At 39.2% G+C, this 23,247-nt stretch overlaps 1 protein-coding gene across 3 annotated transcripts in view; it reads right to left on the bottom strand.

Annotated features, from left to right (window-relative positions):
* ENTPD3 (ectonucleoside triphosphate diphosphohydrolase 3) overlaps positions 1–2,780 on the bottom strand; it is a 38,475-nt gene extending 35,695 nt beyond the window's left edge. For 2 of the 3 annotated variants that reach the window (XM_058183119.1, XM_058183121.1), the window contains exon 1: positions 2,550–2,780. The gene's annotated coding sequence lies outside the window, so the exon portion shown is untranslated. Of the gene's footprint in view, positions 1–2,518 lie in introns of all 3 variants that reach the window. The other variant, XM_058183120.1, reaches the window with a different exon arrangement.
* Positions 2,781–23,247: the final 20,467 nt, after the last annotated feature.

Below are 23,247 nucleotides of genomic sequence, written 5' to 3'. Positions count from 1 at the left end.
TCTTACGGCATCTCCAGATCCATGCACAAGTGGATAGCCGCGTTCTGTCCAACAGGCAACAAATAGTCAAAATAGGGAGGCCCCAATCAAATCTGGCACCTGTTAACAGCTGTGTTCCCCCCGGCAGCATTTTAGGACCCAGACTCTTTCTGCTTTACATCAATGACCTATGTGATCATATTAAAAGCAGCTGTGTTCTCTTCACTGATGACATAAAATTATTTAACACCGCTGACAATGCTGCTGCCCTACAAAGCGACCTTGATTATGTGTCAGAATGGTCGCGCATTTGGCAACTCCAAATCTCAATATATGCTCTGTCCTACACATTGGCAAAAAAAAATCAGAACACCAAATACAAGTTGGGTGGAAACGATCTCGTAGACGACCCTCACTTTGTCAAGGACCTAGGAGTACTCATCTCAAACGATCTAAGCCAGTGGTGAAATGTAAAATTTGTTACTATTGGTTCTGTGGGCGTGGCTTGGTGGTGGTGGGGTAATGTGACTGGGTGGGCGTGGCCAACTTTTATTTTAACTTTTAAAAGCATTTTTTCTACAACCTCTTCCACCGAAGAGGTTGTAAAGAAATGCTTTTAAAAGGCTCCGATGATCTCAGCTGAGTTGCCTGATCATCAGAGGCTTTTGTTTTCTTTTAAAAGCATTTTTTTTCCTTTAAAAGAAAAAAAAGCCTCTGATGATCAGGCAACTCAGCAGGGATCGTCAGAGCCTTTAAAAAACATTTTTTACAACCTCTTCAGCTGAACAGGTTGTAAAAATGATTTTAAAAGCCTCTGAGGATCCCAGCTGAGCCGCACGATTATCAGAGGCTTTTTTTAAATCTTTTAAACATTTTTTTGGCAGAAGAAAAAATGCTTTTAAAAGTAAAAAAAAACCCTCTGATGATCACACGGCTCAGCTGGTATGGGTGGGGGGAGGTATTTTTGCTACCAGTTTTCCGAACCACCCACCAACATCGCTACTGGATTAGGTGATCCGGTCCAAACCGGGAGCATTTCACCCCTGATCTAAGCCTCAGAGCTCACTGTAACAGCATTGCCAAAAAGGCATTAAGAGTTCTTAACCTAATCTTGCAAAGCTTCTTCTCTGGTAACATTGTATTGCTAACTAGGGCATACAAAACCTTTGCCAGATCAATTCTTGAATACAGTTCATCCACCTGGAATCTACACTGTATATCAGACATTAACACGATTGAGCGGGTCCAGAGATATTTGAAGTACTCCACTCCTCTACTCACAATACTCCACTCCTCTACTCACAATAGAATCCTTATGAACTTGAAATTCTGAGCTTGGACAATCTGGAACTGTGCCGCCTGCGGTCCGATCTCAGCATAGTACACAAAATTGTCGGCTACAACATCTTACCTGTCAACAACTTCTTCAGCTTCAACCTCAATAAATCCTGGGCAAACAATCAATACAAACTCAAGGTAAACCGCTCCAAATTCAATTGCAGAAAATACGACTTCAGCAACAGAATTGTCAACACCTAGAATGCTCTACTTGACTCTGTTGTTACATCTCAACCCTCACAGCTTCAGCCTCAAACTGTATGCTGTGGACCTCACCCCATTCCTAAGAGGTCCATAAAGGGGGTGTGCATAACCGCATCAATGTGTCTACTGTCCCTGTCTTACTGTCCTCATTTATCTGTACTTACTTCCTTTATTTATGTTTATGTTTATATCTATACCTGCTATCTTGTACATGTTTGACAAACAAAATAAATAAATAAATATATTTAGTTATCACCCATGTTATCTCTAAGAATAATTCTAACATTCATCATGGAGAAGCATTTAAGGAATGGAAATCTTTAAGTTAAGGGTAAAAACAGCAATTTTCATTTTTAAAAAATGTTTCAGATGGTTAAGCAACTGTATATTGCTTATATTGTCCAAAATTATCTCTTTTAAATATATGCTTGATATGTCTAAACTTATTAAGCTTTTATTGTTTTGCTGAACCTATTACTAACCTCTGTCTGAACATTCTTTAAATCTTTTAGATCTAGATTTAAGGGTAATACATCAATCACTGAAGGAGTTTTTCCCAGGTCTATGAACCTTACAAATCTCTGGGCAAGACACAGGCTATATAGATATGCCTTCCTGTGGTTTTCTTTTTTATTTATTAATTTTTTTCTGCCCACATAGTATGTATATGTATATATTTGTGTACGAAGAGGGAGGGAGGAAGGGAGGGGGACAGAGAGAGACCGAGACCTAGTACGCACATTCTATGAAGCCCCTTAAATCTAAAGCCAACTTCCCCTTTCGGCTGTATAGAGATTAAAACGCCCAGTACACTATTGGTGATGATGACAATCTTTTCTTAACACATATAGAGGGTGCATGTTGGGGAAGGCTGCCCTGGATGTACAGCATCTTACACTCTCTCCTTCAGTCCTTCCAAATCAGATCATCTGCACAGAAACGCAGCGGCTCCCTCTCTCTGTTAATATTTAATAGCGAACGTCTCTCTCACACACACCTGATTGCTCACAGAAAGACCAGTCCCTTACTTTTCTCAGGAGCAGCTGTCAGGACACTGTCACTGCTGACCAGGATACGGGAGGCTTCACGGGATCTGTCTTATATCTTGAGCGGTGGGGGCAAAGGAAGATCGCTCAAATCAGGCCAGGGACTCATCGGGCTAAACAGGAGGTGGGCAAGGATCGGAGACCAAGACCAACATGACGAAAATATCCCTTGCGCAGTGGAAGACAGCCAATTAGCCGGCTCCTCCGCGAATTCCCTGCTGTAAATTCGCCTGGATCTACACTCGGCCCCTCCCTCCGCTGTTTCAGAGATCGGCGCTGGGATGGGCCTTGGAACCTCCTGATCTGGAAAGAAAAAATGAGAGACCTCGACCCACAATCCCCTCCTCGCTGCCAACGCCAGCCGGGCATCAGCCGATTCACCGCTTCTCTGCCTCTTATTACCAAATAAGGGGGATACTGTGGGTCGAAATCTGCTGTGGGGAAAGATGAGCACACCTTGCAGCCCCGAGCAGAGCCAGTTTCCTTCTTTGCCCTGTATTATCGTATCGAAAACAGGTCGCGGAATTTTAGCTATGGGATGCTTGCTGTACACGTGCCCGCGATCTTCTCTTAATTGGGCAAACAAACAGTAGTTCGTTAGGTTGCATTCGCGACCCAAGTGGGACTTTAGTCGTTCAGGATACAATGGACCGTACCTCCAAGCCGAAAGCCCAAGGCTGTCTCCACATCCTATAGATTTTCTTCTATAGCCTTCTGGGAAGACGAATTACTAAACTTCTCCATTGGGCAGGCTCATGATCTTATCCAGGTTACTTCGATGCTGTGCCAGCATTAATCAGACCTGAATGATAACTACTATTTATTAATCTTGTAATAGTGGTAGTGGAATAGTCTAGCAACTTACAATATCTGGGCAGAATGTCAGCCATTCCATGAAATGCCAGCAGACCCTTTTCACTGAGCATATATAGGGCTTTGTAGTTCTTGTCCTATTTCTCTTTAAAATCTCTTTTCTTTTCTTTTTTTTTGGGGGGGGGAACTCTTGCTACCCATCTGTTTCCTTTCTTCCAAATTATCTTATCTGTTTACCAAAAAAAGGCAGCCCAGTAATCTCTTTGCAAGATAGCTTGGTAGGTGAAAGAGTACTGAAGCTGATGGGAAAAATACAGTGAAATGAGATATTGAGAATAAACTTCCTGGATGTGACAAATGATAAAATCCAGCCCTCCAAGAAGGCAAATGTGTAAATAGGAGTAAAATTAATGCATAAAATGTATAAAGCATTGTTGGAAGAAATATCCATCTGGGTTCAGTTCCAAGTGGGGACAAAGACACTGGAAACATGGAGGCTGCTTGGAAAGATGGTTTAATGGTGGTCAGGATCACATGGCTTGAGTTCCTGAACAGAAAAAGGGCTGAGATCCTGTGTGCTCCCTGGCTTTATGCTTTTTTTGAGCTTTGAACTTTCTGGGGCACAGGAAGAGTACCCTGATTGGCTGTCAGACTCCCCAGGGATGGGGGTCTTAGCTAGCAATGTAGGTTGTCCCTCAAGCTTGCCTGAGCCTTGCCATGTGGTGAGTTTCTGTTCTATATGGGTTCTATTATGATGCAGATGATGGCCCATTAGCAAAGGTGGGGGGTGGCAGGAAGTTGCAGGGAGCTGCTTTGTCTTTAAAACATCTTTCTCCATTTCTCATCCAGGGAAATATATTCTGCCTTTTTAAATATTTTCTAAAATATTTCATTCTTCTAGGAGGGGAGTGGGTGCTAAATTCCTACAGTATAATATATAAACTATATAATATTGATGATTATATGATTGTAGATATTATTATAATTTAAATGATGTGCTATATAGGATAATGAACCATAGAAATAGAATTATGTAAATATGAATATTATGGATAATATTAATACTGATATGGAAATGCTGTAATGAGTGTAAATTTGTGTTTTGTGTTTTAAATGTTGAAAAAATTTAATATATATATTTTAAAAATAGAGAGAGAATAAACTTCCTGGATGTGACAAATGAAAAAATTCAGCCCCCCAAGAAGGCAAATGTGTTTTAGAAAATTCTGATAAGCTACAAAGAGGATGATGGTACTCTGAGATGTGGCAATGTTTGTATCATGAAGAAATATATGGAGAATCAATATGCAGAAGTTCTGAAAGAATGGGGCAGAATCCTTTGAAAAGGTTATTGTAATGTTTTTTGGCTATTGAAAAGTGGGCATAGAAGGGCAGCAAATAATCATATAGCAATGACTCCTATGTTTTCCCACTTTTGTCATGTTCTATCAACATAAATATTATATGTGAAGGAATATTCATCGATGAGGAGAAAATATTAACAGCTTACTTCTCCGATATCATTAGCCCATCATATGATTCTATGTTATACCAATACAAGAACTAGACCAGGGATCAGCTTTAGCAGCTGTTTGTATTTCCTGTCCTTAGTAGACCTCACAATTTACTTTCTTATCTCAGGCCACCCATATTCAGTAATTTAGCTTATTGTCATGCATTTCCCATAATCAGTGGATAGAATGCAGTACTTCTCCTGACTGCTGGCTGCCTGTAATTTGGCAGTTCAAATCTCACTGGCTCAAAGTTGAATCATCCTTCCATCCTTCCGAGGTTGGTAGAATGGGGACCCAGATTGTTGGAGGCAATATGCTGACTCTGTAAACCACTTAGAGAGGCCTGTAAAGCACTGTGAAGCGGTATTTAAATCTAAGGGCTATTGCTATTGCTATCCCCAATAGTATATCTAATTTGGGAGTGTTGGACTCTGGGAATTTAAACCATCTGCTTCCAAAAATCCAGCACCAATTGCAACATTTATTTTGTATTGATTGATTTTTGATTATGTACCGAGTGTATTAACTAAGAAAAAAAAATGCTGTAGTAATCCAAAGTTTGTAGTAGGCAATCTTACTTATGCCTTCATTACTCAGCTAGCACAATAAACTCATTTTTCAGCACTAATAGGTATACTTTTTCCATGGTGATCTATCCCTAATCTGGTCTTTCAGTCTTCCAATAGTGGAACTGAGTCCTCCATCTTGCTGCTAGTTATCCTCTTCTCTTTCCCAGTACTTGTTTAAAACGGGAACTAGGCCTTCCAAGGAAAGGAAGCTAATAGAATTGTTAATGTAAAGCAAATTGTGATTTTTAAAATCTAATGCACTGTGGAATTCTTCCAGATGCAAATAAGTCTCATTACTGATTTCCTGCATGCCTTAATTCTACACATTCTCTTGCATGCTTCCATTCCAGCACTTCCATTGTTCAACCAGTAACATCACTTCTGATTGCATGATGTCCCTCATCTTGACTGCATTAGATAATTCTGTTAAAGATATAGTTATTATTTAAAAAGACGGCAATGAATTTTAAATTGGGATTTTTATGGCCTAAGGAGATATCCAGGTTACTTAAGTATGCTTTAAACAAGTTTTTTCATAGTAATAAAAATTGCTGCTGTAGCAGTTTAAAAACAGCATGTGGCTTTAATAATGTGTATGCATAAACCTCAAATATACAAATCTTTCTCATTAGTTGGCTTCTTACATCATACTATGCCATATATTGATTATTTAGTTATTAACTAGTTAACTTAATCATGGGAAGTTATGTAGTTTACAGAGTAAAAGAGCTAGGTTTGCGTGATACATCATTTGGTTGGTTTAGACCAGGGCTGTCAAACTCTGGGCCCATGGTCTGGTTGTGTCACACACTGGCCACACCTATGCCCAGTTTAGCGAAGGGGGAAAAAGTCCCGATATGTTACGTGATGCCGCTGTGGCGACTTGAGTTTGATACCCCTGGTTTAGACTTAAGATATTAAATCAATGTAAGCACAAAATAGGTGTGTGGAATTTAAAGGTAAATCTTCCTGCTAGCTTCCAGATTTGATTTTCCTTGTGGGAAGCCAGAAGTAAAGGTCACAAATGGTGATCATGTGACTGCAAATATTGTGACTGTTCTGAGCTGGTTATCAAGCACCTGGTTGTGGTCACATGATTGTGGGGATGCTGCAATGACCACAACTAATAAGGATCCATCATAATGGACCCCACTTGTTCAGCACTGTTATCTTACACCAGGATGTTTGATTTCAGACTTCCGACAGACTACCATCTGGACTGTTTTGTGGTTTCTATTCTTGTCTACCCTTATTAGGATTATCAGCATTCTGGTCTATTTATTTGTGCCATCATTTTAGGCTTGTTTTTATCTAGGACTAATACTATCAGATACCATCATTAACTTTACCATCATTCTTGCCTTTCGGAGTTGGACCCCTTTCGCTGGTCCTATCTTCTATTACGATGCGCTACTCTTCTTATGAACTCTTGCAACTGCGAGGTGCCCCCGCCTCGCAGATATGGCCCTCCACACTACTGAGGGCCGGCCTCTATGACAGGTTTTGGGACCCACAGAGGTGGCATGAGAAAAAAAAGAACCTGTGGGGTTTTTTAAATAGGGAATTTTTAAGGGTTGGGAGGGTAAGGTCGGGTAATGGGGGTAGCCCGTCGGGGGGTGTTTTAAAGAGGGGGAGGGTATTGCCAGTCCCAGTGCATGCTCACGGCACTATTTTATCGGGTCCGAAGACAGGGGGGAGGGGGATGATCAGAGCGGAGTGTGTTATTCCATCTGTACGGTGAGTGGGAAAGGCAGATATGGCGGAGGCAAGGGGTCGTATCGTTCTCTGGGAGCACGTGCTCGATGTTTTAAAGCGATCACGTGCTCCGGCCCCTCAGTCCTTACTCATTCCCCAGATGGTCAAGATCCTCAGAGCTTGGGTCTTAGGCTGATGCTGTGCAATGCCCGCTCCGTGGTTAATAAGGCTCCCTTGATTCATGATCTTATCCAGAGGGAGTCCGCGGACTTTACGGGCATTACGGAGACCTGGTTGGGCACAGAGGGGGGTGTTCCCCTGGTTGAGTTGTGCCCACCAGGTTTCCGTGCATTTCATCAGCCGAGGGCCCAAGGTAGGGGTGGGGGGGTGGCGGTTGTGATTAAGGAAAGCCTAGAGCCGAGGGAGTCCACTGTGTCTCAGATAGCTGGTTGTGAATCCCTCCTTGTGAAGTGGGGCCATAGGAATCAGATGGGTCTGTTGCTCACGTACCTGGCTCCTTGCTGCGTGACTACAGCCCTACCTGAGCTGCTGCAGATGCTTGCCGAGGTGGCAGTTGAGATTCCCAGACTCTTGGTCATGGGGGATTTCAACTTGCCATCGGCCGGCTTGTCGTCGACGGCAGTGCAGGAGTTCCTGGCTTCCATGACGGCCATGGATCTGATTCAAGTAACTGATGGCCCTACACACACGGGGGGAGGCACACTAGACTTGATTTTTATCTCTGGACAGTGGATTAATGATCTGGAATTAGGAGATTTAGTGACGGAACCGGTGTCATGGTCAGATCATTTTCTCCTTCGCCTGGACTTTCGGACCGCCGCTCACCACTGCAGGGAGACGGAGCCAATGCGTTGGTTCCGTCCCAGGCGCCTGATGGACCCGGAGAGGTTCCAGATGGAGCTTGGGCCGTTTCCTGAGGATCTTGCCCACGGCACGACTGAAGAACTAGTTGCGGCCTGGGAATGGGCCGCGGCTGGGGCTTTGGACTGTGTCGTGCCTTTGCGGCCTCTGACCCGGCATAGATCTCACTTGGCTCCTTGGTTTTCTGAGGAGCTGAGAGAGATGAAACGCCGGAGAAGACGCCTAGAGAGCACCTGGAGGTCTAGCCGTTCCGAGGCTGATCGGACACTAGTGAGGTCTTTTACTAAGACCTATCTAGTGGCAATGAGGGAGACGAAACGTTCCTACGTTTCCTCCCTCATTGCATTGGCAGATAACCGCCCAGCCACCCTGTTCCGGGTGACCCGCTCCCTCCTTCGTCAGGAGGGGCGGGATGACCACCTACAGGGACGGGCTGAGGAGTTTAACGGTTATCTATACGATAAAATCATTCAGCGTCGGGATAGTTTAGACCAAAATTGCGATGATCCAGAGGGGATGGCGGAGGCACGTCTTGTTGAGGTTGTTTGGGATGAGTTTGAGTCTGTGGCTCTCGAGGACGTGGACAGGTTGCTGGGAAGGTTACATGCAACCACATGTTTACTGGACCCGTGTCCTTCCTGGCTGGTGCTGGCTACTCAGGAAGTGACACGAGGCTGGCTCCAGGGAATTATAAATGCTTCATTGTTGGAAGGGGTTTTCCCCGCCGCCTTGAAAGAGGCGGTGGTGAGACCCCTCCTCAAGAAGCCTTCCCTGGACCCAGCTATTTTGGGTAATTATCGTCCAGTCTCCAACCTTCGCTTTGTGGCGAAGGTTGTAGAGAGTGTGGTTGCATGGCAGCTTCCCCAGTACCTGGATGAAGCCGTCTATTTAGACCCATTCCAGTCCGGCTTCCGGTCTGGTCACAGTACGGAGACAGCTTTGGTCGCGTTGGTGGATGACCTCTGGAGGGACAGGGACAGGGGGTGTTCCTCTGCCCTGGTCCTATTAGATCTCTCAGCGGCTTTCAATACCATCGATCATGGTATCCTGCTGCACCGGTTGGAGGGATTGGGAGTGGGAGACACCGTTTATCGGTGGTTCTCCTCCTATCTCTCCGACCGGTCGCAGACGGTGTTGACAGGGGAAAGAGGTCGACCGCGAGGCACCTCACTTGTGGGGTGCCTCAGGGGTCGATTCTATCGCCCCTCCTGTTCAACATCTACATGAAGCCGCTGGGCGAGGTCATCAGTGGTTTTGGGGTGAGTTATCATCTGTACACTGACGATACGCAGCTGTACTTTTCCACCCCGGACCACCCCAACGAAGCTGTCGAAGTGATGTCCCGGTGTCTGGAAGCCGTACGGGTCTGGATGGGGAGAAACAGACTCAAGCTCAATCCCTCCAAGACGGAGTGGCTGTGGATGCCGGCACCCCGGTTCAGTCAGCTGCAGCCGCAGCTGGCTGTGGGGGGCGAGTTATTGGCCCCAACGGAGAGGGTGCGCAACTTGGGTGTCCTCTTGGATGGGCGGCTGTTGTTTGACGATCATTTGGCGGCTGTCTCCAAGAGGGCCTTCCACCAAGTACGCTTGGTGCGCCAGTTGCGCCCCTTCCTTGACCGGGATGCCTTATGCACGGTCACTCATGCCCTCGTAACTTCCCGCCTGGATTATTGCAATGCTCTCTACATGGGGCTGCCCTTGAAGTGCACCCGGAGGCTGCAGTTAGTCCAGAATGCAGCTGCGTGGGTAATAGTGGGAGCAACTCGTTGCTCCCATGTAACACCACTCCTGCGCAGTATGCACTGGCTTCCTGTGGTCTTCCGGGTGCGCTTTAAGATTTTGGTCACCACCTTTAAAGCGCTCCATGGCTTAGGACCCGGGTACTTACGGGACCGCCTGCTGTTACCGTTTGCCTCCCACCGACCCGTACGCTCTCACAGAGAGGGCCTTCTCAGGGTGCCGTCCGCCAAACAATGTCAGCTGGCGGCCCCCAGGGGCAGGGCCTTCTCTGTGGGAGCTCCCACACTCTGGAATGAGCTTCCCCCTGGTTTATGTCAAGTGCCTGATCTTCAGACCTTTCGCCGTGAGCTGAAAACGCACTTATTTATTCAAGCGGGACTGGCCTAAAATTTTATTGGGTTAAAATTTTATTGGGTTATTTATATTTTAATATTTTAATTCGTTTTAAATTTGGCCACTTTATAATAAGTTTGTTTTAATTTCTTTTAATATTGATACTGTGATTTTTTACTTGGCTGTACACCGCCCTGAGTCCTTCGGGAGAAGGGTGGTATAAAAATTGAATAAAATAAATAAATAAAATAAATAAATAACTTCAAATGATCATTGAACAAATGATTGTTCAACAAGAACTACCTGTAGTTCTTCATAGCATAATTATTGCTCCAGTCAAATGCAGCTTGCTTGGTTTCCTGCACTTCAGTACAATGTAAAGTTTTATTTAAACTTTTAAAGCATAAAAATTTCCAATGGAACTTGTCAGATCAGAATACCAAATCAGCCAAAAAAGGTACAAAGTACTGGTGAAAATGCAATAAAAACATAACTTCTCAACATCCCCGCTATCTTGCAACAATCTATATATATAAAAGTGAAAACCAATCACGCCATAATCACAGAATCTCTAGAACCATAAAGCCTACAAACTTGAAATTTGCCACGTATGTTCCTTTTGGCTTCTAGGTGCTCACTTAAAAAGGATTTTTCAAAATGACCATCAGAGCATTAGTATTTCCTATATTATGATTAACACGCTCTGATGCTAAGGAATTCTACTCCCCTTCCCCACCTGAAAAGAAATTTGTTCCAAATGCAAAACACAAGCAGAGGAGAACACAAGCTTTCAGTTTCACTTTCACAGCAGTAACCAGGGGATAGGATAGGGGAAGCTTCTGTGGGGCAAGCCTGAGGGAGAGAAGGGGATAAGATAGGGGAGGCTTCTGTGGGGCAAGTCTGAGGGAGAGAAGGGGATAAGATAAGGGAGGCCTTTTTGTGGCAAGCCTGAGGGAGAGAAGGGGATAGGATAGGAGACATTTCTGTGGGGCAAGGCTGAGGGAAAGAATGGGGATAGGATAGGTTTTGTGGGAGAAGGCGGAAGGAGAGAAGGGGAGAGGAGAGGCTAATCGTAACTACTCATTCATTTTCAAGCTGAAAATGTTGATTTAAAGTGTTGATTTATCAAGTCCAATCACATAATTTCATAGCAAAGCACGGGTATCCAGCTAGTAAGGCATAAAATAACTACTAAAGGGAAGTTGTAACGGAATTCTAATGTATTTTGAAACTAAGGCACAAAATCAAAACCTTCTTTCATCTATTCCATCCTCTCTCCCTATCGTTCCCTTTAACTCTCCCTCTCCCTCTCTCTTGTGCTTCTTGACCAACATAATGTTAAAAAATAAACAGATTGTTCTTACCAGATATTTAAATTAGTTAGCTTCTCTCCTCTCTCTTCCCTTTGGCTTTCATGCTGTAGGTCTGAACTGAGTATTAGGTTTCCTAACCTGACTGATGTTCAACCAAGGACTACAAATAAAATAATTCTGAAGGTAATATATATTAGGGTCACAGGCTATCCACTCAGGACTTAGTTTTGTAATGAGAAAGCCTGAGAGACCATTGGTGCTGAGTTTTAACCCTTTGAAGTCATAGGATCAGGACTACAGAAACTGAAACAACCAGGAGATGGCAAGAGAGTATGAGAATTTTATACTTCCCTTGGTTGCTATCTAAATGCCCTAGAATCTAGATTTTTGCAGCCCAGATCCTGTAGCCTTAAAACCCTTTTATTATAAAGCAGTTGTTTCTATTTTCTTGCAATCTATGCAGAGCAACTCACCCAGAAAACTGCAGCTTAAATGCCATATAATGAGTTTAGCGTTTCAATATTTCATGGCCTTGCCAAAGGTTTTTGTTCAGGCAAAATTATTATTGAATTGCTAAAAAGGCATTTGGGGGTAGGGCGAGAAGGGGGACACCAACAGAAAAGCAGATTCTCTTTAGGGAGAATCTTTAGGGATTTCAGGCATAATTATATTTCATTATAATTGTCAAAATTGTCACAATTCAATTTTTGGCAGGCTTTGTAAGCAGATGGTCCTCCTATTTCTAGAACTTCCCAGCCTTTTATGTAATTATATTGATTTCTATCAAATTGTGACATTCTTTCATTGGCAGCATCACTGTGTCCTCCCTCATTTCCCACAGCCCTCTTGGTTACAGAACAATCTTTTATTGAAATATATACAATGCCTCTCATTTGTCCAGTTGTTTGTCCAAAAAGTCACAGCTAAGTATATATTAACTTCCGATCTCCTTCTGCTAATATCTCCAGAGGATTAAGAAAGCTTGACAGCCAGCGGCAATTGCAATAAATAGCCAGAAAGAAAGAAAGAAAGAAAGAGCTGATGTTTGAACCTTAGATGTGTATGTTTACAGATTAGTAAAGATGCCAACAAGATTCCATACAGAGATCTTAAGAGTTAAAACTTAGTTCTTGGCTAAGTCAACATTTATTTGCTGCTTTTTTCTAGCTTCCTTTTTTTCCTAGTCTGTTCTTAACCCTTTGCCTTCTAAAAGGCAGACAAAAAATTCGGTAAGCAAACCAGCTGAAATTAGTTTATAGAAGTGGTGAAAAATAAAATTTGTTACTACCGGTTCTGTGGGTGTGGCTTGGTGTGGGGGGTGGCAATGTGACTGGGTGGGCCTGGCCAACATTTTTTTTTAACTTTTAAAAGCATTTTTTCTACAACCTCTTCATCCAAAGAGGTTGTAGAAAAAACGCTGAGCCACGCGATCCTCAGAGGCTTTTTTTTTAACTTTTAAAAGTATTTTTTCGGCTGAAGGAAAAATGCTTTTAAAAGTTAAAAAAAAACCTCTGATGATCATGCGGCTCAGCTGGGTATGAGGGGGGAGGGATTTTTGCTACCGGTTCTCTGAACCACCTGCCGCCATCACTACCGGATCGGGCAATCCGGTCCAAACTGGGAGCATTTCACCCCTGGTTTATAGTATTTCCATTTGCATCCTACCTTTTCTTATAGAAGTAGTCAAGATAACTACAGACAAAGCAAACAAGATAGATTAATTAAAATAAACTAGAGCAGTGACAATAATTGTGATTCAGTAATGTCAATGCCTTGATTCATTTCCTAAGATTAAAAGATCAGAAGCAAATTGTAGTTCTCAAAGAATTTCATATTAATAGCTTGTGCTTCTGCAGGAGAAGACCAACTCACACCTGACAAAAGTATTGTGAAATTAAGAGTGATTTTTAAGAAGTGCACATCTTACTGTCTGGACATAAATGTATACTTAAATCAGCAGTTCTATTTAGAGTTTACATAAATATATTGCAAATTGTGCTGGGAAAACAACTAGCAACCATTCCCTATGTTTCATAAAATCATAAAATTGTGGAGTTGAAAGGGATCACAAAGATTATCCACTGTAAACCTCTGCAGCATGCAGGAAAACCATTCACATCCTCTTTGAGAGCTAATCATCCTTTTCTTCAAAATCTCCAGAGATGGAGAATTTCTATAAGAGAGAGTACTGATTGTTCCACTGTTGTGCAAATCTTACCATCAGGAAAGGTTTCCTTCTTTTCTTTTCTACACAAGAATAATAATATCTCAGTATTGTGCAACAATGAATAAATCTAACTGCCCTGTTTTGCATTTTCCGTCGCCATACTGAGCAAAACTGGTTTGCTGAAGGCATACTGGGTGCTATAGAACAGCACCGTCTTCAAATAAATCTGAATTTTCACCCAATTATTTACCATGGGTAAATTTACTTTATTCCTACGGCTTCTGCAGTCCTTCTCAGAATCCTGTCTCACCCTTCCATAGATGCCATTTTTCAACATTTATTCTTCATGGAAATTGTGAGCTATATCATTCTGAATATCATACAGTATATTATACTACTGTATGATAGAGATTTTGTGAGATTTTAATATAATATTTTGTATTAATTATATCACAATAATGTGTGGTATTTAGTAGTAAACTAGTGACTATTAATTCATTAATTTCATATATAAGATACAACTTTTTTCTTTTAAGTTTTTCTTTTTCTTTTAGTTTGGTTTCTATTTTTTCTTTAAATTTAAAAACTTAGTTGTGGCTTTTAAATATTGAAAGTGTATAATTTAGAACAGAGATACAGTAATTTCCTCCAAATGTGTGAGAAATCAATTCCCATTATGCCTAGTAGAAAACACAAGCTAGACAACTCCTGGTTTATCATCTGCCCAATATCTTTAGCACTCCACTAAAGATAATCAATTCTACTGCACAGAGAATGATAGTACCATAGGTTTCAGCTTCCAGTGGAGAAAATGATGGTTTAACTGTTTCTATCTCTTAATTTTTTTCTGAATAATTAACAAGAAACAGGACAGAAAGAATTGGCTTCATAATTTTTGTCGGTGTTTACTAATGCTTGATTAGGGCACCAGAGATTTGGGATGGGGGAGGGGAGAAATTGTAAAAAAAATCCCTAAACATGAAGCGGCACACTTTAGCCACTTTTACAGCAATTGGGGGCATGGATCATTAGACTAATGCTTTGATAATCATGTACCACCAGATCACAGTGCTTATTCAGCATAGTTATTGATTGTATTACATACTAGTTGGATACCCATGCTTCGCTATGACACTATTGATCGGGCTTGATAAATCAAGACTTACAGCTTGAAAATGAATGAGTAGTTACGATCTGCCTCTCCTCTCCCCTTCTCTCTCTCAGCCTTGCTCCACAGAACCCTATCGTATCCTAGCCTAGCCTAGCCTAGCTTTCCTAGCCTAGCCTAGCCTAGCGTAGCCTAGCCTAGCCTAGCTTAGCCTAGCGTAGCCTAGCGTAGCCTAGCCTAGCCCCTTCTCTCCCTCAGGCTTGCTCCACAGAAGCCTTCCCATCCTGGTTGCTGCTGTGAAAGTGAAAGTGAAACTCCTCTCCTCTGTTTGTGTTTTGCATTTGGAACAGATTTCTTTTCAGGTGGGGAGGGGGAGTAGAACTCCATAGCATCAGAGCGTGTTAATCATAATATAAGAAATACTAATGCTCTGATGGTTATTTTGAAAAATCCTTTCTTAGTGAGCACCTAGAAGCCAAGAAGCCAACATATGTGGTAAATTTCAAGTTTGTAGGTTTTACAGTTCTGGATATTTCATGATTATGGCATGAGGGTTTTTTGTTTTTATATATATAGATGACATATGAGGGGGTGTAATAGCTCAGAGGTTAAAGACCCTGAGCTTGTCAGCTGGAAAGTGAGACCCAAACTGTGCAGTGGGTAAGCTCCTGTTACTTGCCCCAGCTTCTGCCCAACTAGCAGTTCAAAAGCATGCATTTGTGAATAGATTAATAGGTACCACTTAGGTGAAAAGGTAATAGTGTTCCATGCGCCTCACCATGTAGTCATGTTGGCCACATAACCATGGAAAGTGTCTTCAGGCAATGATGGTTCATTTGGCTAAGAAACAGAGGTAGCATCACCCCCTAGAGTTGGACACGACTGGAGAGGGGAAACCTTTACTTTTACCTTTCTGACGTATGATCATAGCCATAATATATTTTTTTCCAAAGAATATATATTTGTTCCACAATTTTGGATCTGTACTGCAAAACAGATGGTGTAATACAAAAAGTTGAGATAAACTTCTTTGTGGAACCCGCCCCCCTTTCCTCTCCCCCCCCCAATAATACACATGAAAAGGAAGTGCAATGATTGAAAAAAAAGAGATGGGGCCCACTTTACACTTTTTTTTTTTTTTATTCAAAAAGTTTTACAAAAAAATTTTTTCCCCTTTTCCCCCCCCCTCCCCTCCCTTCGCAACCCCTCCCCGACTTCCCGGAACGAGCACAAGGTATAGTTAAAATAAAACAAACATATGCTAAAAAAATTTCATCCCAACTTAATTGTACCCCTACAATCATCAATTCCTAACTTCCCCCAAAAGCAATCAAAAATAATACATCATAATCATTCAAAAACAGTCTGATAACTCTTAGTCTGATATCTACGTTGAATATAGTCAATCCATTTTTCCATTCCTTTAAGTATCTTTCTTGCGTATTGTCTTTCAAAAGGCTGATATCTTCGCCATCTCAGCCAAATTGGCAACTTTCAATATCCATTCTTCTATTGTTGGTACTTCTTTTTCTTCCAATATTGTCCTATTAGTAATCTTGCTGCAGTTATTAGATTTAAAATCAATTTAGTCTCAATTACTGTACAATCCGTAATAATTCCCAACAAGAAAAATTGCGGCAGGAACTTTATCTTCTTTTCAGAACATTTTGTAAAATCCACCAAATTTTTATCCAAAAGGCCTTTATGTCCTTACAAGTCCACCAAATGTGAAAATATGTAGCGTCATCACAATTACATCTCCAACATTTTGCTTGCATTTCTGGATACATACACGATAATTTTTAGGATCTAGATGCCATCTATAAAACATTTTATAAAAATTTTCCTCAGATTCTGTGCCTGTGAATTTAACATTTCTAACCCAAATTTTTCCCACGTTTCCAATAATATTGGCTCCTGAAAATTTTGTGCCCACTTTATCATGCAGTCCTTTACCAAGTCCCTTTCAGAATCTATTTCAAGTAACACATTATACAATCTCTTTATATGCTCCTGAGACTGATTTCTAATTTGCTTTACCCAATTTCCCTCGTTCTGCTCTATACCAATTTTCTGATCTCCTTCCATCTAGCATGTAGTTGCTCATATTGAAACCAAGTATAATTTTTCCTTCCTCTCTTAATACTTGCAGAGATTTTAACTGCAAATTACCTCTTTCAGTATACAAAAGATCTTTATATGTAATCATTTCCTGATTCTGTTCTATGTTTATATTTTCTACTGTATGTCTAGGACTTGCCCATATAGGAACCTTATAATTTAATTTATAAGAGTATTTTTCCAAACACATGAAGGGCATTTCTTAGCACATGATTTTTAAAGGCCTTATCCACTTTTTGTCATAAATTAAATATGCATGCCATCCATATAGCAAATCATAACCTTCTATATTCAAAATTCTGTCCTCTGTTAAATTAAACCAATCACTTATTGCAGAGAGCAGCTGCTTCATAATATAATTTAAAATTAGGCATTTTAAACCTCCCTTTCCGAGAATCTTGAATTATTTTCATTTTAACCCTAGCTTTTTACCTTCCCATATAAATTTGTTAATTCCCTTCTGCCATTCCTCAAGATTCTTATCTTTCTTAATTATTGGTATCATCTGAAAGAGGAATAAAAATCTAGGTAAAACATTCATTTTAATAGCAGCAATTCTCCCCAGCAAAGATAATTGCAATTTTTTCCAAACAATCAACTCCTTCTGAACTTTTGCCATAAAACCTCATAGTTATTCTTATACAATTTCACATTTGATGACGTAATATAAACCCTAAGTACTTAACCTTCTTTACAATTTCAAATCCTGTTACTTCCTCTAGTTTTTCTTTCTGTTGTCTGGCCATATTTTTATTATCACTTTTGTCTTTTCTGATTTACCTTAAACCCTGAGACATTCCCATATTGATCAATTATTTCCAACAAAGATTTACTAGAATTTATAGGGTTTGTTAAAGTAATCACCAAATCATCTGCAAAAGCTCTTAACTTATATTCATACTGTCTAACTCTAATTCCTCTATCTCCTTTACTTCTCGTATTTTATCCAATAATGGTTCTAGAGTTAAAATAAACAATAATGGTGATAAAGGACATCCCTGTCTTGTTCCTTTCGCAATCTTAAAAGGTTCTGTTAAGCTACCATTGATTATAATCTGTGCTGTTTGCTCTCCATAAATTGCCCTAATTATTCTTAAAAAACCATCTCCAAATTGCATCTTTTCTATTAATTTAAATAAAAAATCCCAATGCAATCGATCAAAAGCTTTCTCTGCATCGAGAAAAATAAATGCTGCTGGAATAAAATTTTTCTTTTCTAAGTACTCCAGTAAATTAACAATCTGCCTAACATTATTCCTCATCTGTCTCCCTTTTATAAATCCAGATTGATCATTATGAATTCTTCGCTGCAGAATCAACATTAATCTATTAGCTATTATTTTAACAAAAATCTTATAATCATTATTTAAAAGTGAGATTGGCCTATAATTCCCAGGTTTAGAACAATCCTGTTCCTCTTTTGGTATCAATGAAATAAAAGAGGTTCTCCATGAGGGGGGAATTCCCCCTCCTAGTTGTATCTGATTAAATAATTCCTTAAGTGGACCTAACATCTCATCCTGTAAATTCCTATAATAACTAACTGTGAGCCCATCCGTACCAGGAGTTTTCCACATTTTAATTGTTTAATTACCAAAATAATTTCTTCCGAGGTTTTAGTTCATCCGTTTGTTCTAAAGTTAAATTTTTAACCTTATATTCCTTCAAATAATTATCAATATCCCTATTCAATATATTATCTTTAAGATATAAATTTGTATAATATTCTAAAAAAGCTTTTTTAATTTTATCCTGTTGATATCTCTCTTTACCTTTATATTCTATTTTTTCTATAGTACGTTGTTTTTGTCTTTTCCTTAAAGTATATGCTAACCACCTACCAGGCCTATTTGCATTACAAAAAGTATTATGTTTGGCATATTGTATATTTGTTGCCACCTGATCAGCCATTATCATATTAAATTGATTCTGTAGTAACTTTATTGCATCTTTAAGTTTTTGATCATGTGGATTATGTATTAATAATTGTTGTTTCTTATAAATTTCCTCTTCTAAATACCTACGCTGTCTATTATTAAGATATATTAACACACCTCTCATAAAAGCTTTACTGGAGTCCCAAACCATTTCTATCGATGTTTCATTATTCAAATTATAATCAAAAAATTCTTTCATCTGCTTTTTACATTGATTTACATTATCCTGATATCTAAACAAATTTTCATTTAATCTCCAAGTTCTTCTACCCTCTTTTCCATATTGCAATTCCATCCAAACAGGACTATGATCAGACAAACATCTTGGAAATATCTTAGTTTTCTTCACCCTAAAAAGCAAATCATTAGAAATTAAAATAAAATCAATACGTGAGAAGGATTGATGCCTATCAGAAAAAAAAGTATAGTCTCTTTCCTCCAAATTCCGCAGTCTCCATACATCTCTTAACTCAAAATCTTCTATCATATCAAAAAGGATTTAGGCAGCTTTGCATGTGCAGGTATCTTCTTGGAAGAAATTCTCTTGTCCTTTCGTATCTATTACTCCATTCCAATCTCCCAATATAATGCACGATTTATAATCCCATAGATTCAACTTATCATATAACATTCTATAAAATTTTTCTTGTTGCTGATTGGGTGCATATATACCAAGCAAGAGAGTCCTTTTTGTTTCTATTGTAAGTTCAATAGCAATATATCTTCCGTGAATATCTGCCTCTATTAACTTGGCTGGTATATCTTTTCTCAAATAAACCACTATGCCATGTTTTTTCTCCAAAGCTGAAGCAACAAAATGTTTACCTAACTTTGAGTTTATTAGGTACTTTTGATCTGATAATTTAATAGCGTTTCTTGTAAGCAAATAACATCATTTTTAAATTGTTTCAAATAATGAAATATTTTTCTTCTCTTCTGAGCTGAGTTCAAACCATTGACATTCCAAGTCAAGATTTTATTTGCCATTACTGGGCTGCTGAAGCCTTTGAGCAATCAACTGAAGAGCGTCCTCCCGTATCTTCGGCCGTGCTCCTCCCACCGCAGAATCCTGAACTTTACTTTGAGTTTGTTGCTCCTTTTCTTTACGCTTAAGGGCTCCCCTCGTCAGTCTTTGTTCTTGTGGTTGTTCCTCTGATGGTAACATCACTGGAATCACCTCAGCTTCCACACCCATTTGAGTCTCTTGAATTCTTTTTTCTATTATTTCTATTTCAAATTTCAACACTGTAGAAAGAAAATCTTTGGCCTTAAGCACTGTGTCAATACGATGTCTCCTTCCTTGATAATACACTGTCAAGCCAACTGGAACCTCCCATCTAAATTGAATCTGGTATTTCTTAAGTTCTTGTGTAAAAAATGTAAAGTCCTTTCTATCCCTTAACATCTTGGGAGGAATCTCTTTCAAAACCTTCAACTCCTGTTCCCCTATTTTCAAGTTTTTCTGAAAAGCAACTTGCAAAATTTGATTCCTCACTGTTCTTTTCAAAAAATAAACCACAATGTCTCTAGGAAGTTTCTTTTGCCTAGCAATCCAAGAATTAACTCTATAAATTTTGTCAATTTGATAAGCAACCTCTTGTGGATCAAGTTCAATAAATTCAGCCAGAGCTTCTGATAAAAATTTTTTTAAATCTTCCCCTTTCTGCTCATTCAAACCTCTAATTCTCAGAGCTCCTTCCATCATTCTATACTGCATCACCACCACTTGATCTTCATTTTTATCCAATTTGATTTGCATTCCCCCCATTCTATTTTCTATTTGTTGATTTGACTGAACAATTTCTTGCACCTCCTCCTCCACTTCCTCCAGTCTTTTTGCCAAACCTTGAAAAGCCATCAAGATATCTTCTCTTATTTTTTTATTATTCTCTTTTATTTCTTCTCTTATTTTCTCATTATTATCCATAATCTCCTTAAACCTTTCTTCAGACACTTTCCCTTGCTCTTTAATCTTTTAAGACCTTACCATAAAAGTGTGAAATCTTACAGGCAATAAAGTAAATACGATCTCAGATTTGTTTAAAAATAAAATGCTTTTTCTTTTGATAAACACACACATCAAACATACTTGTGAACAGCTAGGATACTCTTGAAAGTCAGAAAAAGACAAAGTATGACACTTGCTGCTTGAGAATGAGTATGAAACACTTCCGGGTGGCTCCGCTTCGTTAATGGCGGGCTATCTCAGACCGCCAGTTCCGTGTGATTCTGTAGAGCCGCTTAGACATCTTTAATCTGCTGTCAAGCGACTTGGAAATCTCTTCCCTCGGGCAAAGAGGGAGATGTGAGCATTTGGGCTGAAGTAGAGCCCCCGGGAAAGCACCAGGAAGATTCCTGGTGGCTTGATGGGAACGCTCCTTCTATAGCCCGAAAAAAAGCTCCAGAATCCGGAATGCTTCTGCCAAATGGCAGAACAAAATGCAGTGTCCATCTCCGCGACTGAAATGGATTACTGAAGGATTCTAACGCGGACAGAGCTGAAAACTGGAGCCTTAGCATTTGATTTTAACAAGATTTTAACTCCCTGATAGAGAATGTATTCATAGTCTAGATTGGAGATGATGAAAGCAAATGGCATTTTGTGTATTGCAAGTAAATGGCATTTTGTATATTGGAAGTGAAAGTTAAGGAAATGCTTATTACAATTGCTGGCGTGGAACCTTTAAGAAGAATATAACAAGATATTTTTTTAAATGGAATTTTTATTTTTTATCCTTTTTTATCTTTTTATTACAGTGTTTAAGAAGAAAAGTTTATTGAATTTTTCTTTTTTCTTTTTCTTTTTCTTTTTTCTTTCCTTCTTCTTGGTATTACTTAGTTTAAAAATGGCTTTCAAGCAAAGAGATTTAACTACTTCTAAAATACTGGAAATTTCCTCACTTCAGATACAGAAATTGTAAGAAGATATTAAAGATGGCTTAAGGAATTTTTTACAGGAGGTTACAGGAACCTTATGGAGGTTCATCTTTCAGAAATAGATCAAAAATTTGATGAAATGGAGAAAGAAATATTGGATTTTAAAGATATGGTGGAAGAACAGAGGAGGGAGATGAAAAAATTAAAGGAATCAATTAACCCATTATTGCTATCTAGTATTCAAACAGAGGAAAGACTGGAAGAAATTAACCAAATTAATTTAGATTTGCAAAGGAAAATAGATGAAGTTCAAATTAATTTGAATTTAGAAAATAAAATAGACGATATTCAGATTAAGGTAGATAGGGCAGATAAAGAAAGGGTTATATTACAATATAAATTAATGGAATATGTATAAGGGTGAGAGGATTAAAAGAATGTAGGAAGAAAATTTGAAAGAGATTTTTACTCAGGCCTTTGCTCAGATAGATGGAGTGGAACCAGAAGATTTTGAAGTTAATATTGAAAAAAATTATCGTGTTAATTCTTGGTTGGCAAGGCAGAAGTGTTTACCGAGAGATGTGGTTATTTATTTTACAAATAAGAAGATTAGGTATGGAATTTTGCAAGCATTTTATAAAAATAAATTTCAAATACTAGGACAAGATATAATAATGATGAAGGAAATTCCTCCTAAAATGTTAAGAAAGAGAAAAGAATTTGCCTTTTTAGTGGATGAGCTTAAGAAACATCAGATATATTTTAGATGGGAGATTCCAGCTGGCTTAACAGTGAATTATAAAGGAAGAAAGTATTTTCTTAATACAGTTTTTAAAGCACGAGATTTCTACACTAATGTATTAAAGATTGGGAACCCTTTATCGATAGATGTTAAGTTGAATGGTGAATAGATGGTAGAAAATGTGTAAGATAGAAGATAAGGGGAGTGAGAATATTTGAGGTATAAAGGAATAGGAAGATGGAATATTGTTTAATTTTGGAGGATAGATAGTAAAATTTAATTTGGATTAAATATTATATTTGAGAGATGGATGTAATGTTATATGGTTAACTAGAATTTAATTGTTATAACTGATATATTTTGGATAAGTTATAGGTGTAATTTTAATAATGTTATTTGATATAAGTAAGGTAAAGTGAAGATTTTAATTATTACAATTGACATATTGTGGAGATAATATAGGATTAACAATAATATTTGTAATCTGATTTGATGTATGCAAATGATACCAAAGATGTGAAAAGATGGACTATTGTTTATCTTTGGAAGCTGGACAGTAAAATTTAAGAAATTAAGTTGGAAATATGAACTATTCTTGAGAGACTGCTTAAGGAAGAAAGATATTTCAGAAGAATCCTTGGTGAATATTGGAAGATGGAACGTTGTTTTGGTACTGATTGATGAAGGTTGGATATTAAAAACTATGTACTTTAATGAAGAACAAATACAAACTCAATTGGAAATTTCTGAGATCAGGGAGTCGAGGTTTTAAGGAGTGACTATGGATTATGATTTGTGTTATATTTTAATTTTTGATTGTTAGTTTTATACCCTGTATTCCGTTTTGGGAAGTCCCAGGGGGTAGGGGGA

This window comes from Ahaetulla prasina, chromosome 4 (genome assembly GCF_028640845.1).
Source record: "Ahaetulla prasina isolate Xishuangbanna chromosome 4, ASM2864084v1, whole genome shotgun sequence".
NCBI lineage: Eukaryota > Metazoa > Chordata > Lepidosauria > Squamata > Colubridae > Ahaetulla > Ahaetulla prasina.
The sequence above is the reverse complement of the archived record's forward strand: the minus strand, read 5'-3'. Positions and strand labels throughout refer to the sequence as shown.